The 26,764-nt window shown below is 30.8% G+C and overlaps 1 pseudogene; it reads left to right on the top strand.

Annotated features, from left to right (window-relative positions):
• Positions 1-9,172: 9,172 nt before the first annotated feature.
• Positions 9,173-13,345, top strand: LOC143545450 (zinc finger BED domain-containing protein RICESLEEPER 1-like; annotated as a pseudogene).
• The last annotated feature ends 13,419 nt before the right edge of the window (positions 13,346-26,764 follow it).

The raw sequence follows: 26,764 nt of genomic DNA, 5'->3' as shown, positions 1-26,764 counted from the left end.
ATGTGTTACTGTTCTGCTATGGGAAATGGTTGTGGGTATACCAACCTACACCATTTCGTGTGATTGGTATACAGGAGTAGCTACCTGCATACTGTCACATATTATATGCTTCTGTTGGGCTCACGGGTATATTTGTAAGATACGATTTGTTTCTTTAAGTTACCCTGTATCGTATCATATTACTAATTATGTTTCTGATGCCGCTATATTACTGATGTTGTTATAGCTCCTGTTGTTATTATAGTTATCATTGTTATTTTGAGCATATTATTCCGTACTGGGCATTCGGCTTATTCCGTAAAATTTTTCCTCCCACAGGTTCACAGGTTACTTTGGGCGGGATGGAGAGAGCGAATTAAAATAATAGGATGCTATGTGAAGATGCTAACTCGTTTCCTAGTATTAGAATAATACGTATTTGGACCTTTGTGTTTTCAGGCTTGTAATGCAACTCTAAGATGAATGAAATTATGTCTTTTGTTTCTGAATACTGTAAAGTGACACGTCAGCCCTTTATGGGTTGGGGTGTTACATAATGCATGCCTGTGTTGGTTAATTTTTAAAAAATCTAGCTTAAATACATAATAAACTTTTCATTATCAACCTTCAACTGATGAGCAAAAGAACGTACCCAAAGTAACTTTTCAACGACCACGGTCAATCAATGGGCTGAAAAAGCCATTTAGATTCTGCTTTCAAAAGTTATCCCCGTTACCCACATACCATTAAGGCGAAATGTGTTCCAAACCCAAGCAACTAAAGCCCATTTGGACCTATGGCTTAAGAGGGCCAACCCGTTCATGTTGGGGTTCTCCACACCTGCTGAAGATTGGAGGCTTTTCCCACGATCATTTACTGTAGCTCCTTTAGATGGCGTATTGAAGCATGAAGCAGCATGTTACTCTAGTGTCTGCATTAGCAATTACATAATTAGATTATGTTTTGACTTTTGTAGTCAAAGCACAGTTATTGTAAAGCCAATGTGAGCAATTTCAGCATGAATGTCAATGTTGTCGCAAAAAATACCCAAAATCACATTAAACATACATGAAACTCTAACTGATTATTTCTGAAAGTCCATTCGACTTTATTTATGGTCTATAGATGTATATATTTCAGAAACAATCGACTGAATAAAGGAATGAAATTTGATTTTCAGAGGAGGGAAGATATAGAATTAAACAAATTGAGACCTATGAGCTTCTCATCGTCGTCATCTTCGCTGGCCAACACCACGAAGGGAACTCCGGCAGCAGCCTGAACCTCAAAAACGTCATCATCGCCAATTGTTTATAACTTTTTTTTAATCGGACCAGTAAATATTTTTCCAATATTAGAATATCATATGCCAATTGTTTTTAATTTTTTTTTGTATTTGGGCGTTTACACGTGTGTTATGTTCAACTTATTTTGTATTCGGTTGAACTTTTTATGTATTTTTGTATATGAGAACTCGGTATGTAATCAGTTGTAATGTACCTATTATATTTTGATTTTTAAAACCGAGATAGCCGAGCTCGAACTCAATGTTTCGACTCGGTTTAGAATTGACCCAGGCATGTGCTTGCCCTAGCTATGCTCATGAGCAACCTTATACATGACGTAATTGTAATGTTTACATATGTGGGTCGATTACTAATTTACCATTACGATGTTTAACTTGATACATATAATTCAAACAGTGAAACTTTGTCTTACAAATATTCAACGTACCTACCCCCAAGACCAACATATTCTCATTTCCATGCGGAAATGTAATAATCATCTACACAAAACATCACACACGCTTCCTATACATAAAAACAAAAACAAGCATTCCTAAAATACCAATTTTCATTCCCAATGAGACACTCGGAGAACAGGCATCAAAAATATTCGGGACGAATTCTCTTAGCTGTTGGAATAACTGTATTAGCTTTTCGAAGCACTGTATTAACTCTTGGAAGGACAGCTTGAACTGATTTATAACATCCTTAAATGTCTACAATAAAACAAAACAAAAAAATAATAATAACTACGGAAAATAATAATATATTTCAATGATCGGAAAATCAATTTCGGTTAAAGACAAAAAAAAGTAATAAAATAAAAAAGAAACATAGCCAAACCATCTGTTGCACACCCCTAAAAATAATAACACAAGTTAAGAGCATCTTACAATTTCATTCGAAGAGGAATTCAGAAGCAAGGGTGATGTGGGATGATCAAGGGAAGGAAAATAGACATCAAACGCGTTGAATGCTACAGTCCTTAGTCGTATGAGGAACCTTCATATAAACCAATTATTAAAACATACAAACCAATTAAATTAATCACCAATATACGTCTTGTAAAACTCGCTAGCCGAGCGGTTAGATACCAACTAGTGATTATTTGGGATTACATATTGTAACTTTTAAAACCACATATACGTACGCGTGCTTAAAGAGAAAACTTAAAAATTTATAAAAAATTAGTTATAATTGAAAATAAAAAATATTTTCAAATTTCTGTTTTTGTCATTATTCTTATATTTTGTTACCCTTCACTCGAAAAAAATATAAAAAAAAAACGTTGTAATGCACATATGTATTACTGTGCGATACTGCTGCATTATACGTGTATTATTATGTATTTTTATGTTCAATAGTGTTTAATTGCATGTATTCAGAATTTGTGTATTGTATATGTGCAGTAGTGTTGTATTATATGGAAAAAAAATAATAATAATAAAAGTCGATGCATTGCACATGTGGGTTAATGTTATATTACACATACGTACTAATGTGTATTCGATGTGCGTATTATTCTTATATTGCATATATACAATAGTATATCGAATATGTGCAATAGTGTTGTATTTTATGCAGTACAATACTTTTGCATATACGTAATGCACACTATTACACATGTGCACTATACCGATAAGATGTCCGACAATTTTTTTTTAGAACTAACAACATATAAGAATAATGGAAAAAAAAAGAAACTACAAACTTTTTTTTAAAAGTTAAAAGTAAGTTTTTAGAGGTTTTTAGTAGGGGTGTTAATCGTGTCGGGTTGGCGGGTTATCGAGTTAATAGGTTTCGGGTTGGCGTGTCGAGATTCTTCAACCCTAACCCTAACCCAACCCATATATTTATTCATGTCGGGTCGTGTCGACCCATTTAAATTCGTGTCGTGTTCGGGTTGTGTTTCGGGTCAACCCATTTCACGTTCATTTACGAATATGATTAATATCTAGTGGCTTAATATTAACCTAGACAATCAATTATTCTTATTCATATAAAGCATTTTAACAATTTTGTGATAGATCTAATTGTGTTTGTCAATTTATCTCTCATTTCCAATTAAGAAACTTAGGTTCACATATTTTGCTTAAGATAAGAATAAACGAATGGAGATAATAAGAGAATAGATGGTTAAGACTAATAAAATATAAATAATGGAAGTGAAGAGTAGACAAAAATATTTAAAAAATAATTAATTTAATTTATAAAAATTAATAGATATATGAAAAATTATAAATCAAAGAATTTAACTTTAAAATTTAACATTTCTTATCTCTAACATCAAAATATTAACTTCTATAAAATTATTAAACGGGTTAACAGGTCAACCCATTTTTTTACGGGTCGGGTTCGGGCTGACCAATTTTTTAGACGGGTCGGGTTCGGGTTGACCTATTTAAGAAAAGGGTCGTGTCAGCCAACCCAAAACCTATATTTTTTTGTGTTGGGTTTCGGGTCGTGTCAGGAATTGACAGCCCTAGTTTTTAGGAGTTTTTAAGTTTTTTTTTAAGATGAGTTTTCATTTGATTTCACCTCTCTCTCTCTCTCTCTCTCTTATATATATATATATACGGTAAGGTTAAAATGAAAACCCATTTGAGTTGTGAAAACCCGCAAAAAATCCTATGTAACATAATTTTTTTTTGGTTACATGTAATATATGTTGGAACATTTAATACAAAACATCGAAACATCAAAAAAAAATGTTTTGCTAATTTTTAACATTTTTTTACTAATTTTTATATATGTTTTCAGGAGAGAAAAAAAGTTATATTTTATATTTACATTTTTTATTCACTTTAATTGTGGACCACAAGATTTAAACATTAATTAAAAATATATGGCTAAGAATGAGTTTCTAGAGTTTTCACAACTCAAGTGGGTTTTTATTTTATACTTAGCCTATTATATATATATACATAGGGGAGGTTATAGTAAAAGAAATAGTTTCCTAGAAAGACTAAGAATAAATCATAGCCATTGAATCATGTTAATCAATGATTGAAATTTAAAATTACCAAAAACCGACATAGTTTCTTAGAATTACTCTTTCACCATTATAATCGACATAGTTTCCTAGAATTATTCTTTTACCCATAGGTTTTAATGCCAAATGTCAAAGATCTATTGGTTCTTACCATTCCTAGGAAACTTTTTATTCTTATTTGAACCATTTTCTATTATATATATATATATGTAGGGGAGGGTTATACTAAAAATAATTAGTTTCCTAATAAGACTAGGAATAAATCATAGTCATTAGATCATGTTAATCAATGGTTGAAATTTAAATTTACCAAAAACTGACATAGTTTCCTAGAATTCCTCTTTCACCTTTATAACCGACATAACTTCCTAGAATTATTCTTTCACTATAGGTTATAATGCCAAATGTCAAAAATCTATTCGTTCTTACCATTCTTAGGAAACTCGTTATTCTTATTTAACTCTTTTCTATATATATATATATATATATATATATATATATATATAGGGGAGATTTCAAATGAGAACCCCTTTGAGTTTTAAGAACTCGAAAGAACTCAGTGTAACAAATTTTTTTTTCGAATTTTTTTTACACATACGTAATATATATAGGTTACGTATACGTAAAAAAATTACAGAATTTTTTACGCACCGAGTCGACTTATTACATATGTGTAACGGACGTTTAAAGTTGTGTAATTACTGTACATAGTTATTCTCTCTCCTCTTTGACTTTTTTGACAGATTTAATCTTAACCACATATTTCAATCTATTTAATTAAATGTGTGGCCTAGAATGGAATTCTTAACACTCAACATGGTTCTCAAAAAACTTCTCCTATATATATATATATATATGAATAATTACATATAAATGGTCATATAACTTCAGGCATATACAATTAAACGTAAACAAAACAGATCAAGGTCCGGACTCCTTTGAAAAATAGAAAAATATATAAAAAAAAGTCCATTTTTTGATCGATCTGATCATGACCTACTGCCAACAAATTTTGTAGATTAGCAAAAAGTTAATCAGTAACCTAAGACGTGTTAATTTTATGTAAAAGAAAATAAAAAAAATTAAGTAACTCAAATGAACAAAAATCAGACCACCTGTGAAAATAAAAATGTAAGTAAATAAAGCATTTAATAAGTATTATAATCAGATATAAAAACTTACTCGTGGATTTGGACGGAAGACGGTTTTGGCGAAGGGAGAGAGAGTGGTGAAGGAAAAACAGACCACATATGGTACTTCCTGTTATCATTTAAAAAAAAAATGTTGTCAATGGAATTGAAATATTAGGCTCGATAAACTCAAATTTCAAATCGAATGAGAATTTATGATTTTCGATTCCATTCAAAATTCGAATTCAAATAAAATATAATATATGTATATATACACACTCACACACATGTTCAAGTCAAAAGACACATGTTTATCAAAATATTACAAAAACCTTTTAAGGTTTAAAGAACAAACACTGGAAGTTCATTATTATGATTATTAATTCATAATAGTTTTGTCAATTTGTATGAAAATGTGCTTGGATGTTACTACTTTAAAACATTTCGGATGTTTTTACTTTTGAGATTTAAGATGTTTTGGATGTTGAACTTGAATGTAATATTTGTTTTATAAACTTATTTATATAGTTTTTTTGGCTGAATTCGAATAAAGTCAATTTAAATTCGAATTGCAAACTCAAACCGAATTTCAAAGTGGCTATATTGAATCGAATTTGTTGAATCCGTTTTGAATACGAATCTAGCTTCAAAATTTTAAATACGAATATGAAATTCGATTTATTAAACACCCCTACTTCAGACAACTGGTTGTGCTTAGCTTACGCACCTTTGAGCTACATCCTTTGTGAGCTCGGTAAAATTATTCATAGAACATGAAGAAACAAGCAGATTTTGCCTTCTAAAATTTGACCTTTTAAGAAAGCCAATCATCATATAACACGATTGCAGTGTAGGAGAAGCACCGGTGTAAGGTATTAACATAATGTGATTGGCTAGCTAGTAATCGAAACACCTGACATTAACAAATGAAAAGTGAAATTAAAGTATGCAAAGGGCAGTTGGGTAACCATACTGTAGTTAATTACCAAGTGAAAATGTATTAACAACAAAACTGAATTACATGAATTCTGAAGTTTTAATAACCATACTATATATACTTACCTTGGACTTCCAATCCACTTCTTAACCTCTAATCCAATGTTCTAGTCTATTCGCATGTTACATTCAATAGAATAGAGTTAACATCCAAGCAAAATATAGGTTTTCATCTCAATGTAAAGAGCGAGAATGAAATGGACAGAAACAGAAGCACCCTTTAACAAACCTAAATTCTAAAGCAGCCACTGTTAATAATAAGTCCCAAATTATAAATACCTAGTTAAATTAGACAAGATAAAACTATAATAACAGCCAAGCATACCTTCTTTCGCCTTAACAAACAAACACGACCGGCCGGTAAAGAAAGTTTCCAAGATGTTTCACTGGATGATTCAAATATTTTGTATTTATACACCTATATCCCAAAAATATGCATAAATTTTCATGGAAACAATATTACCTTTTCCTAAATGTTGAAGAAACTAGCAAGGCAGAAGGTAAAACTAAATGCCTAATGATCACTTAATATAATATATCACTTGCTAAATGTGACTTCTGATAACAAATCATATCCTAATGAGCATCCAAATTCTAGGGTTTCTGGAAGATTTATGTAACATGATCAAGTTTCCAGTTACAACAAGAAAAACAAAATTATAACGTAGAAAACAAGTTACATACAATCCAGCTAAAACAAACGCCTCATGAATATATATTGAGCATGAGCATCCAGGTTCGCAATTTCATAAACATATGAAAAAACAAACTTGTACCGCAACGTAAGTTAAACACAAATTCTCAGGTAAAAGGCTTTGAGGAAGTACAGGAAAATAGACCACATGCAACCACTTTAAAATTTATAGGATGTTAAAACTTTATTGGTCTATTTGTTTTATCAAATATCCCTTGCAGGTTTTCTCTACTGATACTATCGAACCTTATCTTGTTGGATAATATGTATACAGAAGAATTTACAATATAACTATATTATATAGATTTAGAAGTTAACGAACCCAGATTGTACCAATTTGTTCTGGAAACTTTGAGTGCAGTTGTTGAGTTCACAGGGTATCTACTGAACTCTGGCAAGTAAGCAGAAGACTTGTTGCAGGTGATGACGAAGACAACAAATTGCGAACGATGATGGCGGCTGTTAAAGAAAAGTAGAAAACACAAATATAAATATGAATATAAATAGGTATTGATAAAGATTCTAGGTTTTTCACTTTTCTGTTATTAATTTTTTTTCTTTCTTTCTTTTTTAAAAAGAAAAAAAAAATTGATTGAGAAAAGATTCTTAGGCCTGTAAACGAACTGAACGTTCGATGAACTATTCATGAACCGTTATACGTGAAGTTCGTTTATGTTCATTTATTTATTAAACAAACCAACATGAACAAAAAATTGTGTTCGTTTAATTAAACGAACGAACATGAACACACGTTTCGTTCGTTCAATTATGTTCGTTAACGTTCGTTTATTTTCGTTTAAGTGCTCGTTTATAATCAATATTTGCATTTTATAAATTATATATTAATGTAAGCAGTTAATGCTGAAAAATATCGGATATCGGTCAAGGACCGATATCTGATATATCAGTTATTGCAGTGAGATATCGGTAGGACATCGGTAATTTTAATATCATGTAAAATTCATATATATATAGCAATTTAACACTAATAATTTAGTATAGTCTCCTTCCATTAACAAATTAACCTTTTGGAAATTACGAAACACTAACAATCGTAACAAGTAAGAATTGATTAAGACTTAAGATTGAACACTAAAACTTGATAGTTAAGACTTAAAACACTGATATTCACTGATATCGCAAATATCAGTGATATATCGGCCAAATATTAGCCCAAAATTGGTCAAATAACGGTCAATATCGTTGATATTATCAGTACCGATATTCTGAACCGATATTTTGACTTATATATCGCCAAGGGATCGATAACCGATATATCACTGATATATCGGTGATATATTGACGATATCGACAGCATAGATATTAATTAATGTGTGTATATATTTTTTAAAGTAACTAATATCTAATCTAATTGACTAGTTTTAATACGTATCAATTTTCAATCTTTAAATAACTCGTAATAGGTTAATATCTCATTCTCACATCCATATTTCTAATCTAAATAGTAAACTTTCTAATCTAAATCAGTAAACCTACCAGCCGTTCTCTCACAAGTCACAAGATCATATCATCTCTGGTTCTCCGGATCCGACTCTCTTCTTTCGCCAATCGCCACCATCTACAGCTCTCTATGCTCTTGCACCTCTTATTCTCCAGATCCGGCACTGTAAAGTAAGTTTTTGGCATTTTTCTTCCTAATTTTTTTAATGATTTTCATATTCTTCCTAATTTTTTTAATGATTTTCATATTGTTCCTAATCTAGATGAGAATATATATTCTTCCTAGTGTGAACATGAACATGCTTACTGTCTAAATCTAGATAGTTTCAAAGATATTAATTTTGTTAATATTGCATCTTAGGTTGAAATTTGAAATAATACTAAGCCTAGTAGGTTCGTAGTTCAAGTGAAATAGTTCTAAGCCAAGTAGTTTAAATAGTTTGGTTAAATTGTATTCTCTTTGTGATAAAAATACACAAGTAATCCAACATTGTGAACCAACTCTGCTTGTTTGTTCCATGAGTGTTTAATGCAATATAGTTTTGTATATAAAAAAACTATGTTATTTGAATCATTATCTGACTTTGTAAGGTTTTTCTTTTTTTGTGTTAGGTTATCAATTGAGACTTGAGTGATGTCTAGACTTGGTTCGAATGTTACAGAATTTCAAGAAAGTGCGGATACCGCAATGTTGAAAAAGGCACCTAGTAGCGATGATGTTTTAATAGTTAATGATGAAGAAGAGAATGTGAATGAAACTTAAGAAAATAACTTGGTAGAAGAGGAAGAAAACAATGATAAAGTTGAAGCGCATTACACTAAGCGGAAAAGAAAGTTGACATCACGCGCCTGGGATCATTTTCGTAAAATAACTGCTGCTGTTGGAACTAAACTCCATCAATGTGTGCATTGTAATGAAAAAATGAAGGTGCCTAAGGATAGTTCCACCACATCATTAATTAGGCACATGGACAATTATTGTCCGAAATTAAAAGCCGATGTTAAAGGACAACTAAAGTTAAATGCATCTTCTAGAAATGCATCAGGTTCTTCATTAATGGTCCAAAACTGAAAGTTTGGCGATGCTAAGATGTGGGAGGTTACATCTCATATGATTATGGTGCATGAACTACCGTTTAATTTTGTTGAGTATGAGTTGTTTAACGTGTTGATTAAGGAAGCTAATCCAGAATTTGAAAAGATCTCACGTGCATCAGCTCGACAAGATTGTATTTCTACTTACGATCTTGTAAAGAAAGAATTCGAAAAATGTTGAACAATGTCAAGCGTGTGAGTATCACAACTGACATGTGGACATCTCTTTAGAATATACATCACATGGTAGTTACATGCCATTTTGTAGACACGGATTTTGATATTCATAAATACATATTGAGTTTTGTAGACGTGCCTCTGCCGTATACCGGAGTAAATATCTATGATTGCTTATTTAACTGTTTAAAATATTGGAATATTGAGATGAAGGTGGCTACGTTGACTGTTGACAATGCCAAGAGTAATGATGCGGTAGCTCGAATGCAGTTGGAAAATTTAAATCATCAAAAGAAACTTCCTCTCGATGGGAAATTGTTTCGTGTTCATTGTTGTGGGCACATTCTCAACTTGTTAGTTCAAGACGGTCTATTAGAAATTCAACATATAATTCACAAAGTTCATGGGAGCGTGAAACATGTGGGTGCCTCTCTGAGACGATTGCATCTCTTTACTGAGCACACCAAACAATTACAGTTTAAAGATAAGCATCTTATCTTGGATGCTACTACTTGGTGGAATGTAACTTATGCTATGTTATCTACGGCCTAGGAATTTAAAAAAGGTTTTGTTAATTATGCCGATCGTGAAAGTACATACAAGACATTGCCAAGTAGCGATGACTGGGATAAAGTCGACAGTGTATGCTCATTACTTTCACTCTTCAACGAGGCTACCATAATAATTTCAAGTAAGCGTTTTCAATAATAGATAATACCATCATTTTTTTAATAGCATGTCAACATAATGACTGATGTGATGGTTTTGTAGAGTGAAAATATATTTTTTTTACATATTTGGATATTTTATTTTAATTACTTTTTAATATTGTAGGTTCCGAGTATCCAACTTCTAATTTATTTCTCAGTTTGTTATATGTTATAAAGGAAGCATTGGACAAAGTAGCTTTAAAGGAGGGTGATTACATGAATTCAATGGCCCTTAAGATGAAAGGAAATTTTGATAAGTATTGAGGTTCTTCTGTTGATTTCTTCGGGTGCTATTTTGGACCCTAGATATAAAATGGAGTTAATCAATTTTTCTTTCAAAAGATAACATATTTTAAAGGTTTATGGGAAGTAGAAGCTCGATGGGAAATTGTTCCATGTTTACTGTTGTGGACACATTCTCAACTTGTTAGTTCAAGATGGCCTATAAGAAATTCAACATATAATTCACAAAGTTCGTGAGATCGTGAAACATATGGGTGCCTCTCTGGGACGATTGCATCTCTTTAGTGAGCTCACCAAACAATTACAGCTGAAAGATAAGCATCTTATCTTGGATGTTATCACTTGGTGGAATGTAACTTATGCTATGTTATCTACGGCCTTGGAATTTAAAAAAGCTTTTGTCAATTAAGCCGACCGTGAAAGTACATACAAGACATTGCCAGGTAGCGATGACTGGGATAAATTCGACAGTGTCTGCTCATTCCTTTCACTCTTCAACGAGGCTACGAAAATAATTTCAGGTAAGCGTTCTCAATAACAGATAATACCATCATTTTTTTTGAACATCATGTCAATATAATGACTGATGTGATGGTTATGTAGGGTGAAAATATATTTTTTACATATTTAAATATTTTATTTGATACCACTCTGAAAGAGCTAGAATTCTAACCTTGTGTCAGGACGTGCGGGCCAAGGGACATTTAAAAATTGGTTAATAGGTAAAGATACATGTACTTGATGTCTCGCCCAAGAAAGATACCCAATTTGCAAATTCACTCATTGAAATTGAATAAGTAAACAATTAAATTGGATTCGGTTGGATGGTACTAACAAAATCGTGTGCTAACTCATGTTACATCAATTCGAACTTGCTCGACCTGCTTATTTGCAACCCGAAATCAATTAAGTTATGTTCTAGAAAAAGAGGAATCTTGCATTTTTTCCCTCATGCTTAATTATTTTTTAATCTTGTAGGTTTCGAGTATCCAACTTCTAATTTATTTCTCAGTGAGTTATATGTTATAAAGGAAGCAATAGATAAAGTAGCTTTAAAGAAGGGTGATTGCATGAATTCAATGGCCCTTAAGATGAAAGGAAATTTTGATAAGTATTGGCGTTTCTTTTGGTGCTATTTTGGACCCTAGATAGAAAATGAAGTTAATCAATTTTTCTTTCAAGATAATATATTCTGAAGGTTTGTGGGAAGTAGAAGCTCGATGGGAAATTGTTCCATGTTCGCTGTTGTGCGCACATTCTCAACTTGTTAGTACAAGACGACCAATAAGAAATTCAACATATAATTCACAAAGTTCGTGAGAGCGTGAAACATGTGGGTTCCTCTTCGGACGATTAAATATCTTTAGAGAGCTCACCAAACAATTACAGTTGAACTTATCTTGGATGTTAGTAATATGTGGAATGCAACTTATGCTATGTTATCTACGGCCTTGGAATTTAAAAAAGTTTTTGTTAATTATGCCGATCGATAAAGTACATACAAGACATTGCCAAGTAGCGATGACTGGGATAAAGTCGACAGTGTCTGCTCATTCCTTTCACTCTTCAACGAAGCTACGAAAATAATTTCAGGTAAGCGTTCTCAATAACAGATAATAGCATCATTTTTTTTGAACATCATGTCAATATAATGACTGATGTGATGGTTATGTAGGGTGAAAATATATTTTTGCATATTTAAATATTTTATTTGATACCTCTCTGAAAGAGCTAGAATTCTAGCCTTGTGTCAGGACGTGCGGGCCAAGGGATATTTAAAAATTGGTTAATAGGTAAAGATACATGTACTTGATGTCTCGTCCAAGAAAGATACCCAACTTGAAAATTCACTCATGGAAATTGAATAAGTAAACAATTAAATTGGATTTTGTTTGATGGTACTAACAAAATCATCTACTAACTCATGTTACATCAATTCGAACTTGCTCGACCTGCTCAATTGCGACCTAACATCAATTAAGTTATGTTCTAGAAAAAGAGGATTCTTGCATTTTTTTCCCTCATGCTTAATTATGTTTTAATCTTGTAGGTTCCGAGTATCCAACTTCTGATTTAATTCTCAGTGAGTTATATGTTATAAAGGAAGTATTGGATAAAGTAGCTTTAAAGGAGGGTGATTGCATGAATTCAATGGCACTTAAGATGAAAAGAAAATTCGAGGGGTTCTTCTTATATGTTGATTTCTTTTGGTGCTGTTTGGGACCCTAGATATAAAATGGAGTTAATCATTTTTTCTTACAAGATAATATATTAGGAAGGTTATGGGAAGTAGAAGCTCAAGTTGTTCGTGATGCTTTAGAGGATTTGTTTGAAGAATTTGTTGAGGCGCATAAAGAATCCAATACTATTCAATCCAATAGTGGAAGCGGGATCAGGGCTAGTACTTCTAACAGCTCTAGCTTCACTACTTCTCGATTTAGTAGGAACACTGGTATCACTAAGTTTGCCCAACATATGAGAAGTATTAATACTGTTGAACGCATGAACTCAGGGTTAGCCACTTATTAGATGAAGGAATATACTTGTGTGAGGCTGATACAAATTTTGATGCATTGAAATAGTGGAAGGAGAATAGACACAAGTATAGAATTTTGCCTAAAATGACGGCTGATATCTTATCTTTTCTGATAACAACTGTTGCTTCCAAATCAGCTTTTAGCGCTGGTGGGAGGGTTATTGGCCACATCGTTCATGGAACGAAGATGATAGATACGCTTGTTTGTGGAGCTGATTGGTATCGTCGTGATTATGGATTTACATAAAAAGAAAACCAAGGTGATTTGCTTATTCTTTCAACTATAATCTCATTATTATTTTACTACTAAAATATTTTTTCATTGCTAACTATAGGAAAATGGTGAAATTGCATATATCATGCTTGAATGAAAATTATGGTGAAGTATTTAATTATTGTGTTATTGCTTTCGTAAATAAAATATGTACATTAGAACCAACAATAGCATGCGTTTCATATATCTCTTTTTTATTATAGGTTTAACATGGATGGAAGACTTTGGATAACACGTTTTGGATGAAACAACGATGAACGGTTGATTTTTTTTTGTTGGAATCATGATAAACTTTTTGATAGAATCTTGATGGATTCTTTTCATGTACTCGTAAACAACAATTTCGATGTAATTTTTGGATGAATTATGTAGTTAATGACTGTTCATTTATGTTCGTTTGTGTTCATTTAGTGTTCATATATGTTCGTTTAAGTGTTCGTTTATGCTTATTTAAGTGTTTGTTTTTGTTCATATAAGAGTTTGTTTATGCTCACCAACTGTTCATTGAGTTTTTAAAGAACAAACATGAATGAGCACGAGCATGCCCACTTTTTAAACAAACGAACACGAACATATATTTTATGTTTGTTTAAGTGTTCGAGGTCAAGTTTGAGTTCGTCTAAAGTTAAAAGAACGAACACGAACATGCCCATGCTCGTGCTCGATCAGTTCGTTTATTGGCCTAAATATTCTAGGTAACGAATCACTTTTTTTTTAATTTATAACTAAATCTTAAGGTCAAGTCTGGTTTATACAACCGGTTTTCAGCACAAACTGCATATCAAACTGTTCTTACATTTTGAAATTTTTTAAACCGGCTGGCAATCAAAAGTTGAGAAAAATAATCGATCGTAAAACCAAACCAAGAACTAATCTGGATGGTTTTATGATTTCATATTGAACCTTGAGCACGGATCTGCAAACTGATATCTTGAATTTTGACAACAAATTGCAAACGATGATGGCGGCTTTAAAGACAAACACAAATAAAAATATCTAAATCTATATCTATTATATATATATATATATAGGGTTAGGGTAGAATAAAAACCCACTTGAGTTATGAAAATTTTAGAAACCCATTCTCAACCACTTGTTTTTAATTAAAGATTAAATCTTGTGCTTCACAATTAAAGTTAATAAAAAAATGTTAAAGTTAATTTACACTTTCTCTCTCATGAAAACATAAATAAAAATTAGTAAAAAAATGTAAAAAAAAATAGCAAAACATTTTTTTTATGTTTTCGATGTTTTGTATTAAATGTAATAACATATATTACATGTAACGAAAAAATAAAATAAAAAAACGATGTTACATAGGGTTTTCACAACTCAAGTGAGTTTTTATTTTATACTTTGCATATATATATATATATGATTAGGTTCATTTCAGATGTGTTTCTTATTACGAGAAGCGTGAGAAGAGATTCTAACCAATCACATAATTTCTTTTTTATATTTTGATTATTTATATGCAAGGGTATATTAGTAAAACATAAAGTATTTTATTTTGTAACTCATACTCATTAATGGTTTAATAATTAATGATTAGTTATTAGCAAATGGTAAGTTTCAAACTATTATTGTTATTTTTTATTTCATATAAAATTTGAATCATTGTAATCTATTTGATCTAAAATTATTTTATTCTGTAAATGACTAATTAATGTTATTGTTTCTATTATTATTATTATTATTATTATTTGATGTAATGTAATGTAAATGTAGCTATGTAATGTGGTGTAAGCGCACTTTAATATGTTGTGTAGTTATAATTAGTGTTATGTAGACATATCTAATGTAGTGTAGGCACACTTTTAATGTTGTGTAATCATAATTAATGTAGCGTTTACATATCTAATGTAGTGTAAACAAAACTAATTTTGTGTAGGTAAACTAATATCCTACACATCATATAACATATCCTACACATTAAGCAACACATCTTACACGTCATACAAAATATCCTACACATAAACCTATTTACATCTTATTTACAGTTTATTAACAAACAAATCTACATCTTTTTTTATTTTATTTTTAATTTCAAACTTTTTATATAAATTATACATACACACTTCAAAATACCACCTACAAAATATATAAATGAACCAACACACGATAAAAAAAATTACACATACACAATTTAAAGTATCACCTACACAGTACATATATGTAACATCTCGGATTTTTCAAACTCGTATTCGTTTACGTATAACCCGACCCAAAACATTTTAGATCTTTAATATTAATCAAAATCAAATATTTAAAAGTAATTAAGTTTCTAATAATTCACTTTAAACCCTTGTACTTTAAATCATGTTCAAATCATTAAAAAGTTCATTTAATAACCAAGAACTAAACTATAGGGACCAAAATTGTCAATTTGTGAAACCTGCCACCATCTCCCATCGGAGCGCAGCGCGTGGGACCACACCTAGGTGGCCGTGCAGCATGGTGGATCCCCTGTACAGCAGACCTAAACCGATTTCGTTCGTTAGCTCGTTTATGGCATAAAATCGTTTATTTTAGGCATGTTTGAGTGAATTAAGGTCCAAGTAAACATCCTATAACTAAAATACAAGTCCTAAATCGTTTCCCTATGCTTAAGACCAGATCTTTATGTATAAATCATCGATTCTTTCCTTAAATAGCATATACTTGCTTAAACGGGCCAAAAAGCCCATATTTGGTTCGTTTTAGCTATTCTTATATAAACAAGCCCCATTCATCTGCTGTAAACTTTAATCAAACCCTAAACAACATCCTCCATCCGTCCCTTACCTCTGTTCATCCTCTAACCCTTTGGTTTTTGCATCTTCGTTAAAGATTCAAGACTTGTTCGTTGACTTTGCTTGCTTTAGGATCTTTGACTTCCGTTTCTCATCAATCCTTTCACTTTCCGGGTAATTTGTAAACTGTAAAATCATTCATACATATTGCCTAGTCAATAACCTTCAATCAATTTATGAGATTGAAGGGTATTGACTGGTCAATTGTTTTAAAACCCGATAAAGGGTAAAACAGTCAACAAGTTTGACTTTGCGTTTTCTCATGCTCTGGTCGGATTCAACGTTCGGTCCATAAGACTTTTATTCTCGTAACGTAATTTTAAGGGTTTTGACCAAAACCCGACTCCCGACTCGAAGTTCGGATTCTGGTCAGACTCGACTCGCTTAAATCTTAAATTCAACATAACTAGACTTCTACTCATCCGTTTGGATTGATTCCAGCGTAATTAAGTTCGTTTTTATTTATAGTTTCATATCACAAAGTTTCAGGTTCTGATTCTTTATCTCGTTTGGCGCATATTGGACGACTCGCTTAAAGCATTAGTCCGTTTGTCGAATTTATTAATCACTTGCCTTCCATCTAAGGTGAGTTTTATCATTCCCCTATTTTACTTGATTTTCATAAACTTTTTGGGGATATATGCGTATATAATACTATACATACATATCTATATATACATACATATCAACAATAGCAAACGTGTATTGTGTGTGATTAATCAAATCTACTTGTTATGTGCTTATGTGTTATTGTATTCATTCGTTTGACATATCCCCCTGGAGAGGGTTCTCATTCTATTGACCACCGCCCGATTCGCTTGGCAATGGTCTTATTCTTATTTGCTCAGAGTTGATTTATCGGCGCCCGATTCGCTTGGCAATGGTTTAATTGACAACTTACTTGCTTATGGTTTGATTTCATTACCACATTTATTACGTTTTTTTTATTTATCATATTAACATTATTTTGGTGTCAAAACTTGGTGGTAAACTCACTCAACATGTTTGTTGACAAAATTCCATTTTCTACGCATATGCAGGTTGCCTGAGTTGAATGATGGACACTTAAAAAGACCTTAGGATTATAATGAAGACATACATGGATTTAGACTTGTTGTATTTATTTATTTGAATTTTTTGGTTGTATTTGATTATTGTGTGTATTATTTGAACGAAATACTTAATTAGATATTGTCATTTATATTTATGATAGTATCTTCGAGCTGTGAGCAATCGGATCACGCCCCGGCATTTCCGCCTTAGGTTGGGGTGTGACAATATATGAACCTACACATTACTTAAATGAACCTACACGTGATAAAACCACATATACAGTACATATATGAACCTACAAAGTACATAAATGAGCATACACATGATAAAAATTAGAATATTTTATTTGAAAGATAATGTAGTTAAAATTTAGGAATGTAATAATGAAATGTAAGTTACAAATGTGCCTTCTACAAAGCAAAATACCAACATACCCTTTTTGTTTGAAACTCCATTAATTTCCATTAAGATATTGAAACTCATAATTACACTATTACCATTTTGATTGTAGACCATAGATCAATCATCATCAATGGTTATGATTAACTTCTCGCACTTCTCGCTATAAAATCACTTCTCGTAAGATCCATCCCATATATATATATATATATATATATATATATATTATAAAAGAGGAGTGATGGGCAATGAAGGTAATTTCACAATTACATAACAAGGGTAAAAGAGACTTTTCATAATTCACTTGGATCTGTTTTTAAAGCGCCTGGTACAACTTGATGAAACTTTATCCACTTGATACGAAATTACTCTTACGCCCTTTGCCTAATGAAATTGAAGGAACTCCAAAGGTTTACCATTAGTGGGTTCAAGTAACTATGCTAATTATTATTATTACTACGTTAAATACCCATGTATACACGGGTTGGATAAACTATATTAACAAAAGAACAAAACAATGTGAAATACTTATACTAATTTGGTATTAGATGAATGAATATGAATATGTATTACAACGTTAAATAAAATAAAATTTTCATAAAGTAAAAAAAGAAAAAGAAAAATAGATGGCAAATTTTCTTCAATCACTTAAAAGTTATTCATATACAATATTTGTAGTTCCCCTTTTCATTGAATATTAGACGATTGACTCCTTCTCTAGTATTAATCTAGAAAAGGGCGACATAAATCTCTAAAAATTTTCTTTGTATATAATGTTTAAAAATTATTTAATTAACTTTTCTTACTAATAACGCACGATTGTTACTAAAAACATAAATCATTTAGTACTAATATTAATTTGATAAAAGGATTTATATTTTTAAGAAGAATAGTGTTAAAAAAAAGATTGATACAACTCATACAAATATTTAAATAAACAATAAACAAAGTTTAAATAAATATATCTACATATTCTAATAAAGTAAAATAATTGGGGACACATGTCACTTGGAGAATCATTCTTAGCCCAAAATTTATCGCTCAAACTATTTTTCTATTTTTAATAAAAACTTATTTATTCCAGTTTAATCAAAACATATCAATCCTTCATTTAATCAAATAAATAATTACCTAAATAACAGACATTAAAAACATGCGGGTATTTATGTCAATATAATAAAAAGATTTATATTCTTAATGAAATCATATCTTTCGTTTTATTAACTCAGTTTATAAACACTTTTCAGTGTGATAAATGTGGTAAAATTAATGAACGATATTTATATATAAGGGTCAAGTTATTCTCCAAAGGGAGACAAAAATGAGAAGGATTTGTAGCCACACAAAAAAATCCTTCAAAAAAAATTATAAATAAATAAATAAATAATCTTAACTTAAAATTTAATAAAAAGAAAGTAACATTTAAACATTTTTAAATACCTTAAAAGTTATCTAGATTTAATGCGCATGAGCATATATTCTTCCTTTAAGGTATTTATCTAGATTTAATCAAAAAAAATAAATCTAGATAAATACCTTAAAAGTAATTCTAGATGAATACCTTAAAAGTTTATTTAAAATTTTTAAATAACATTTAATCAAAAAAAGTAAATCTAGATAAATACCTTAAAAGTTTTTTAAACATGTATTCTTCTTTTACGGTATTTATCTAGATTTAATGCACATGAGCATGTTGCATGACCGACAATGAAAATTACTGTTGTTGGATAGTTGTCCAAAACTTATAACATTTAAACATTTGTTTTTTCATGTGAAATAAACAAATGTTAATAAAAAACATAGGATAGTTAGATTATATAAAAATTAGTTTCTAAGCTTTTGACCATGTTGTTGTTATTATTATTATTATTATTAGAATATAATAGAAGTTATAATTATAGTTGGAAAGTGAAATATTTTGAAAATCATGAATGGTGTTCAAAATTAAAATGTTAAATCTAGTTTATAGTTTAAATTAAAAATAAGATTAATTATAAATTTAAAGAATTCACTTTTTAATCTAAAATTATTAAGACTATTATTTTGTATAAATCATTAAATTGTAAAAACAATGGAATGTTATATTAAAATTTTAAAACAAATATGTAAAATAAAATTATCAAGAAACATTTCTTTTTGTTAAATTTAAATATGTGATATGGATAAAGGGATCATTTATGGAATGTTTTAAATGATTATATTAATAAAATAATTAAGAATTAAAGATAAAAAGATAGGTGTGTCATTTGGCAATATATTAGGTCAATTAGGGGATATGTGGTTGAACCATCATTTTTGTTTATTATAATAGTAGATATAATATATGAAAATTTTAAAATAAAATATGTAAAGCAAAAACATTTATTTAGGAAATGGTATTATAGGTTAAATGCTATTTATTTTTTAATTTTATTTTTTCGTTCAAGCAAAATGCACATGTCTTATGCGATTCTCAACATACTTTTGGTTCTGAAAACAATACGTCTCTATATATGTGTGCGTATACATATTCATGCTTTTTTGTTTATTTATAATAATTAATGTGAATGTGTGATTTACTGTTGTAGAACTTGAGGTCGAATTTGACATTATGAAAACTTGAAAATTTACCACCAGCTTTGATTGCATTTAGAGGCCGTCCACTCTTAAATATTAAATTTTATTTTTCATTTATTAAATTAGAAGAAAATTATTATAATGCATTCTTATTTATGGAAGTTACTAAAATCATCCAATAGAAATGTAGTAAAATGTATTGCTTTAATATTATATATAGATATATAGATATAGATATAAATATAGATATATAGATTAGTTAACCATTTAGTGGGGTTCAAATAATTATGATAATTATTATTATTATGAGTTATTATCCACAATACTAGCATATTAAAAGTCTCAAAAAGTTAGCATTCTTAGTTACTTAAGGGCGGGGGAAGGCAATGGAAAAGATAGCACATCTCATTGCATTTTTATTTTGTTTGTGAAAAAAAAATTATATATTTTTTCGTGAATCTTTCATGGTGAAAGTGACCCTATGTTTCTTTGTGTAGAAAATAATGCAAATAAAAGAAAACGTTTAGAAGAAGCAAGCTCAGATATACAAAGAAGTTGACACTGAAAGGGAGGATGTAACTTTGGTTTTAATCATTATATGTGATAATAAAATATATAATAAATACGCATTATTAATTATTATTTTTTATTTTTTAGGAGGAAGTACTTGATATCGAGAGTCATGATGAAGACCAACAAATATTTAATTCTTTGATGTTGCCAATGGGTTGGGATGGAAAGCCTATACCATATTGGCTCTATAAAGTTCACGGTATTGGTCAGGTAATGTATATTTATTAATGGTAACATGTTTTTTTTATTGCATGTATTAGTTAGTTATTACGCGAATAATTTTTTTTCAGGAGTTCAAATGTGAGATATGTGAAAACTATAGTTACTGTGGACGAAGAGCTTACGAGTGTCATTTCAAAGAGTTACGACATCAGTATGGTAAGTTTCGCCTTGGTATTCCAAACACCAAAAACTTCAATGAAACTACCTTAACTGAGGTATTAATAATGTCTTGTTTATAGCCTTTTAATAAAAATTATTTTTGTTTGTGGTGTTACATATTTTCGTTATTAATTTTATAATTATGCTAACTACTCACAGGAAGCACAACAACTCTGGGAGAAAATTAAAGAGAAGCGAGGTGAACAAGTGGCGTTCGGATTTGGAAGAAGAGTATGAAGACCGAGAGGGTAATATTTACAAAAAAAAGACGTACACTGACTTCAACGCCAAGGCTTGATATGATAGATGCTGCCGGTTACTGCAAGTAAGTTTTATCATTTGAACACATTAAACGTAATGACGTCATTATGTTGAAAATAATTAGATTATGATTGAAGTAATATAATATTTGTAATCATATTTGACACTGATTATAAAATATTTAAGTTTTTGACTTAGTGTTTGGGTCAACAGAATCTGAGCAGTACCAAAATCTACTCTTTTGACTCGTTGACCAATTAATCATATTTCAATTTAATGTTAAAGTTTGTAGTTTTTGTAGTCATAATGATGAGCTGAGTAAAGTGGATGAAAAGCTTAAAAAATTGAATCCCTTTTGTAAAGCAAGGTACCCCAATATATGAATTTTGTTATTCTATAATTGATAAGTTAGAGTGTCTATATTTCTATATCTTTATTTATAAAGGAGGAGTGATGGGCAATGAAGGTAATTTCACAAGGATAAAAGAGACATTTCATAATTGGGCATACAAATTAATTTGCCAACACTTGAATCCGTTCTTAAAGCGTTTGGTGAAACTTGATAAAACTTCACGTTTTTTTTTTAAATTACCCGTTTATCCTTTGGAGATTCAAAATGTTTCCTAGTCCTGGTGGCCCTACCACTGGTGGTGTTGGATTTACTCATTCATATAGTTATGAAATCAGAGTTAATTAAAAACCATTAGCGAAATATAAAATCAAACATTCATACAATCCATCAAGCACTCGTTTAAACAAAATAACATAAGTCTTAACGATAAACATAAACGACACGTGAATCTTCTTTCTTCGATGTCAGTCTTCACTTTATTTGCCACGTGTCTCCCTTCAAGCAACATGCCTCATTCTATTCATCTGCGTGCATACTAAAAGTTAGCTAAGCGCTGAGTGAGTTCTAGTTAATCAATTAACATACATTACATTCGTATTCTTACTTATACGTAACCGGGGATACGTATTTCGTAATTTACTTACTAATATTTCTTTCATACATACTTACGTACATACATGCATACTTACATCCTTTCTTTCATATATATATATATATATATATAGAGAATTAGGTTCATTTCAGAAGTGTTTTTAGAGAGAGAAGTGCGAGAAAAGTCATTATAACCAATCATAATTTTTCAAATAACAATTTATTTTTTATTTTTCTAAAATATTTGCAAGAGGTTACTCAATTAAACATGAAATTATTTATATATGTTTTACATGAAAACCACATTTTAAAATAAGTATAACGCATATCAAACTTATGCGGTTCATGAAAGTAACATAAAACGAATTTTTTAAATTCTTATTTATCTTTATCTTCAAAATCATTTAACACCTTTGCATTTGATCCAACCTCATAGTGTTCTAACATCTCGTACATTAGATAAAACACAAATCAACAAATGAATCTACATTTTTATTATTATTTTTTTTCTTTTTATAACAAACAAACAACCATTTTTTTAATTTTGAATTTAACAATGTCTTATTATAATATATTCATAATTCAAAATCTCATAATCGATATTGTTCTATTTATAGATTATCAACAAACATCATATAAATTAACCTACACACGATAAAAATTACGTGTACACAATTGAAATACCTCCTACACAGTACATATATGAACCTACACACGATAAAAATTACATAGACATAATGTAGAATACCACATACACGATACATTTATGAACCTACATAGTACATACATGAACCTACATACGATAAAAATTACACAAGCAATTCAAAATACCACCTATACAGTACATGAATGAACTTGCATAGTAAATAAATGAACCTACACACGATATAAGTTACACATACAAAGTTCAAAATATCACTTACACAGTACATATATGAACCTACACAATACAAAATAATCACATTAAATTACATATTTTAAATAACGGATAATACGAATAACCTACACTTGTAAATTTTTCACATTCACATTTGTGATACCACCAATAAACCCTACATAATATAAACTGAACTATTTTTTTATTTTGCACACTAAAGTATATATAGTAAATAACGTATCATATTAATAGCTTACAATTGTAAAATTTTCACGTACACATTCATGACTTTCACCTACACAATATATGAATCTGTGTAAGAAATACATGATATTTGATACATTTAAATAAATATAATTGAAGACATTATGACATTTGATTAAAATTATATTTGTTTAACATTAGTTTGATTAATAGTATCAATTAAAAAATAACAATTAAAAAATTTACATGTAACTTTTAATTAGTTGGTAATAATCACAAATAAATGATATAAATGACATAAGTTTCACTTTAAACACTCAATAAATCAAAGACCTAACTACTCTTATTCATTAAATTCTTGGTGAATTGATATCTTCATAATTACTAGTTTACCTTAACCAATCTAATCCACTGATTACACATAACCAATGTTAATTAATGGTTCATATTGATTTCTCGCACTTCTCGCTATAACTTGACTTCTCGGATATATATATATATATATATATATATATATATATATATATATATATATAACGTCTTTCTTTGTCATTCCTATACTTACATTACTTTCATATTATTCATTTTAAAGAGCATTTCTGTTGATACACGACTAGGGCGTCTCAGTCTTTATTATTATATTATTATTATTATTATTATTATTATTATTATTATTATTATTATAATATGTTTTTATAATGTAAGGGCATTTTGGTGAAAAGCCCATTCGCTCCATTGTAAGGCCATTCGTTACCCCGTAACGAATGAGTCACATTCGTTATAATGTAAGCCACTTTCGTTAACCCTGTTTAACGAATGTGACATGCGAATGTGGGGGCTATTCGTTAAATAATTTAAGATGAATGAGTCTGTTCATTCGTCATTAGTTAAAGTAATGAATGACACATTCGTTAAGTAATAACTTAACGAATGTGGTCATCTTCCATATATACCCTTATTATTATTCAGCAAAGTATCGAATTGAATCTGTTTGTGCACTGTTACTCTGCCGAAATTCTCTCAGACTACACACACAAACACATAGTAACGTATATCTTCGTATTAATCATAATAGCATCATGATCATCACGTTGTAATCAACCACTTGAGGAACCTCGATAGGATCTAGATCGTTGATTACAACGTGATGTTCATGATGCTATTACGATTAATACGAAGATATACGTTACTGCGTGTTTGTGTGTGTAGTCTGAGAGAATTTTGGCAGAGTAACAGTGCACAAATAGATTCAATAACTTCAATGAACACGAACTGGTACGTATCATGAGCAACCGCCGGCTCTGATACCAGCTGTAAAAAACATAATTACTAGCCAAGATCTAGTCGCAATACCGATACGTTTAAGATTGTGTTCAATATGTTAAGGATCAATACATTAAGATGATGGATGAATACATTAGGGGAGGAGAGAATCTGGCAGCATAACGTTACAGGGGATAAATATGGCACAGATCTCTATGCTAAACTACTATGGAAGGACTATTTATAGGCATGTCTCATTCGTTAGAACTATAGTAACGAATGAGGCATCTCATTCGTTAACATCACTAACGAATAAACTCTTTCCATAACCCATTCGCTAAACACCCTTAACGAATGGGTTACCTTAACGAATGAGCCTCCATTCGTTACACAGTAGTAACGAAAGGACTCTTACATTAATGAATATGCCTAGTCTTTAACGAATGAGGCCTCATTCGCTAAACATACTTAGCGAATGAGCCTTTATACATTAAGTGTAAAGACTAAACTACCCCTAACCTATTCGAACAGTTGCGGACACCAAATCTATGCATTAACAAAATCAAATCATTGCTGGATGTATGGGTCTATATCATTGATGGTTGAACAAATCGATGTTAGACTGTTAATTTCGACATCATCATGGACTATTAGACCTATTAAATTGATGTTTTTGGCATGTTTATTAGGTTTTTTTAGAGTTTTACGGTTTTTCGGACCTATTCAAATCCGATAAACATTTTTGTTGTTGTTGGATGTGAACAAAAGGTGTACAGAAGTGCGATTCGCATATAGGCGAACCCAGATCTTCAAGGAATTGAGTTTTTGGGACAAACTCAATTTAACTGAATCGCAAACATATACAAATCAGATCGCATTGAAAATTCCAATCGGGTTGCATAAATTTCTAATCGGATCGCATAGTCTTTTGAATCACTTCGCATGAAACACTCATGCGATTAGAATTTCCTCATGCGATGTGATTCTTTTCCCATGCAATGCGATTCATTCTGACTTAGCAAGATTTTCAAAATTTTTCAGTTTTATAATTTTTCATTATGTTCAAATTTTAATTCTCCTGTTTCTTTATTTTTATTTTCTGCTCTTTCATATCAGTTCTAATGGTTTGATTGATGCTGTTTTGCATCAACACAACATGTACTGTCCACTTGATCGTCCCAAGAAGAAGAATCATAAGGTGTTCACTTCCATGATAAAGGGTCTAAGGGAGACACCTTTGATCCATGTTATCACTGCAAATCCTGAAATCCACACCTGTTGGATCGAGGAGTTTTAGACTAATGCCAAGGGATCCAAAGACTCAAACTCCTTTACAACAAAGGTGGTTGGGAAGAAGCTGACTGTCACTGAAGCGAACATTGAACATTAGACTGTCACTGAAGCGAACATTAGACGAGCATTAAACATTAAAGATGCGGAAGATCATTTCTTTAAGAAAGCCAAAAGGACAGAGTTGCAGCAGTTTGTGTGTGATATTGGGTATGATACCCAATGAGGCATCTCCTGCCATATTGGAGATATCTATTCCACATATTGGCCCACTGCTTGTCGGATTTGAAAGGCGGGTTTGATAGCATAAGGACGGACTGGGTTGGAATAATGGCAGCTCTAACGAATCAAGTGTAGTTCAATTTCTTGAGGCTGATTTTTCTGTGAATGCTTAATAAAGCCTGATGTATCCAAGATTCGTGCAAATGCTATTGGATGATTTGATGCGGAATGTGCCGAAGCCCGTATACGATGCTGAATATGATGCAAAGGGCAATGAGTTGCCCCCATTGGAGCCGCACCATGCAAAAATGGTGAAGCAAACGGTGTTTGAGGCCATGATGAGCACCTCAAGTAGAGAATACTAGTATAAGGGAGAG

This window comes from Bidens hawaiensis, unplaced genomic scaffold (genome assembly GCF_021521415.1).
Source record: "Bidens hawaiensis isolate Kalapana, Puna unplaced genomic scaffold, B.hawaiensis_p1.1 tig00013977_1, whole genome shotgun sequence".
In the NCBI taxonomy this organism is placed as follows: Eukaryota; Viridiplantae; Streptophyta; class Magnoliopsida; order Asterales; family Asteraceae; genus Bidens; species Bidens hawaiensis.
Note: the sequence above shows the minus strand (reverse complement) of the source record. Positions and strands in the feature narration are given on the sequence as shown.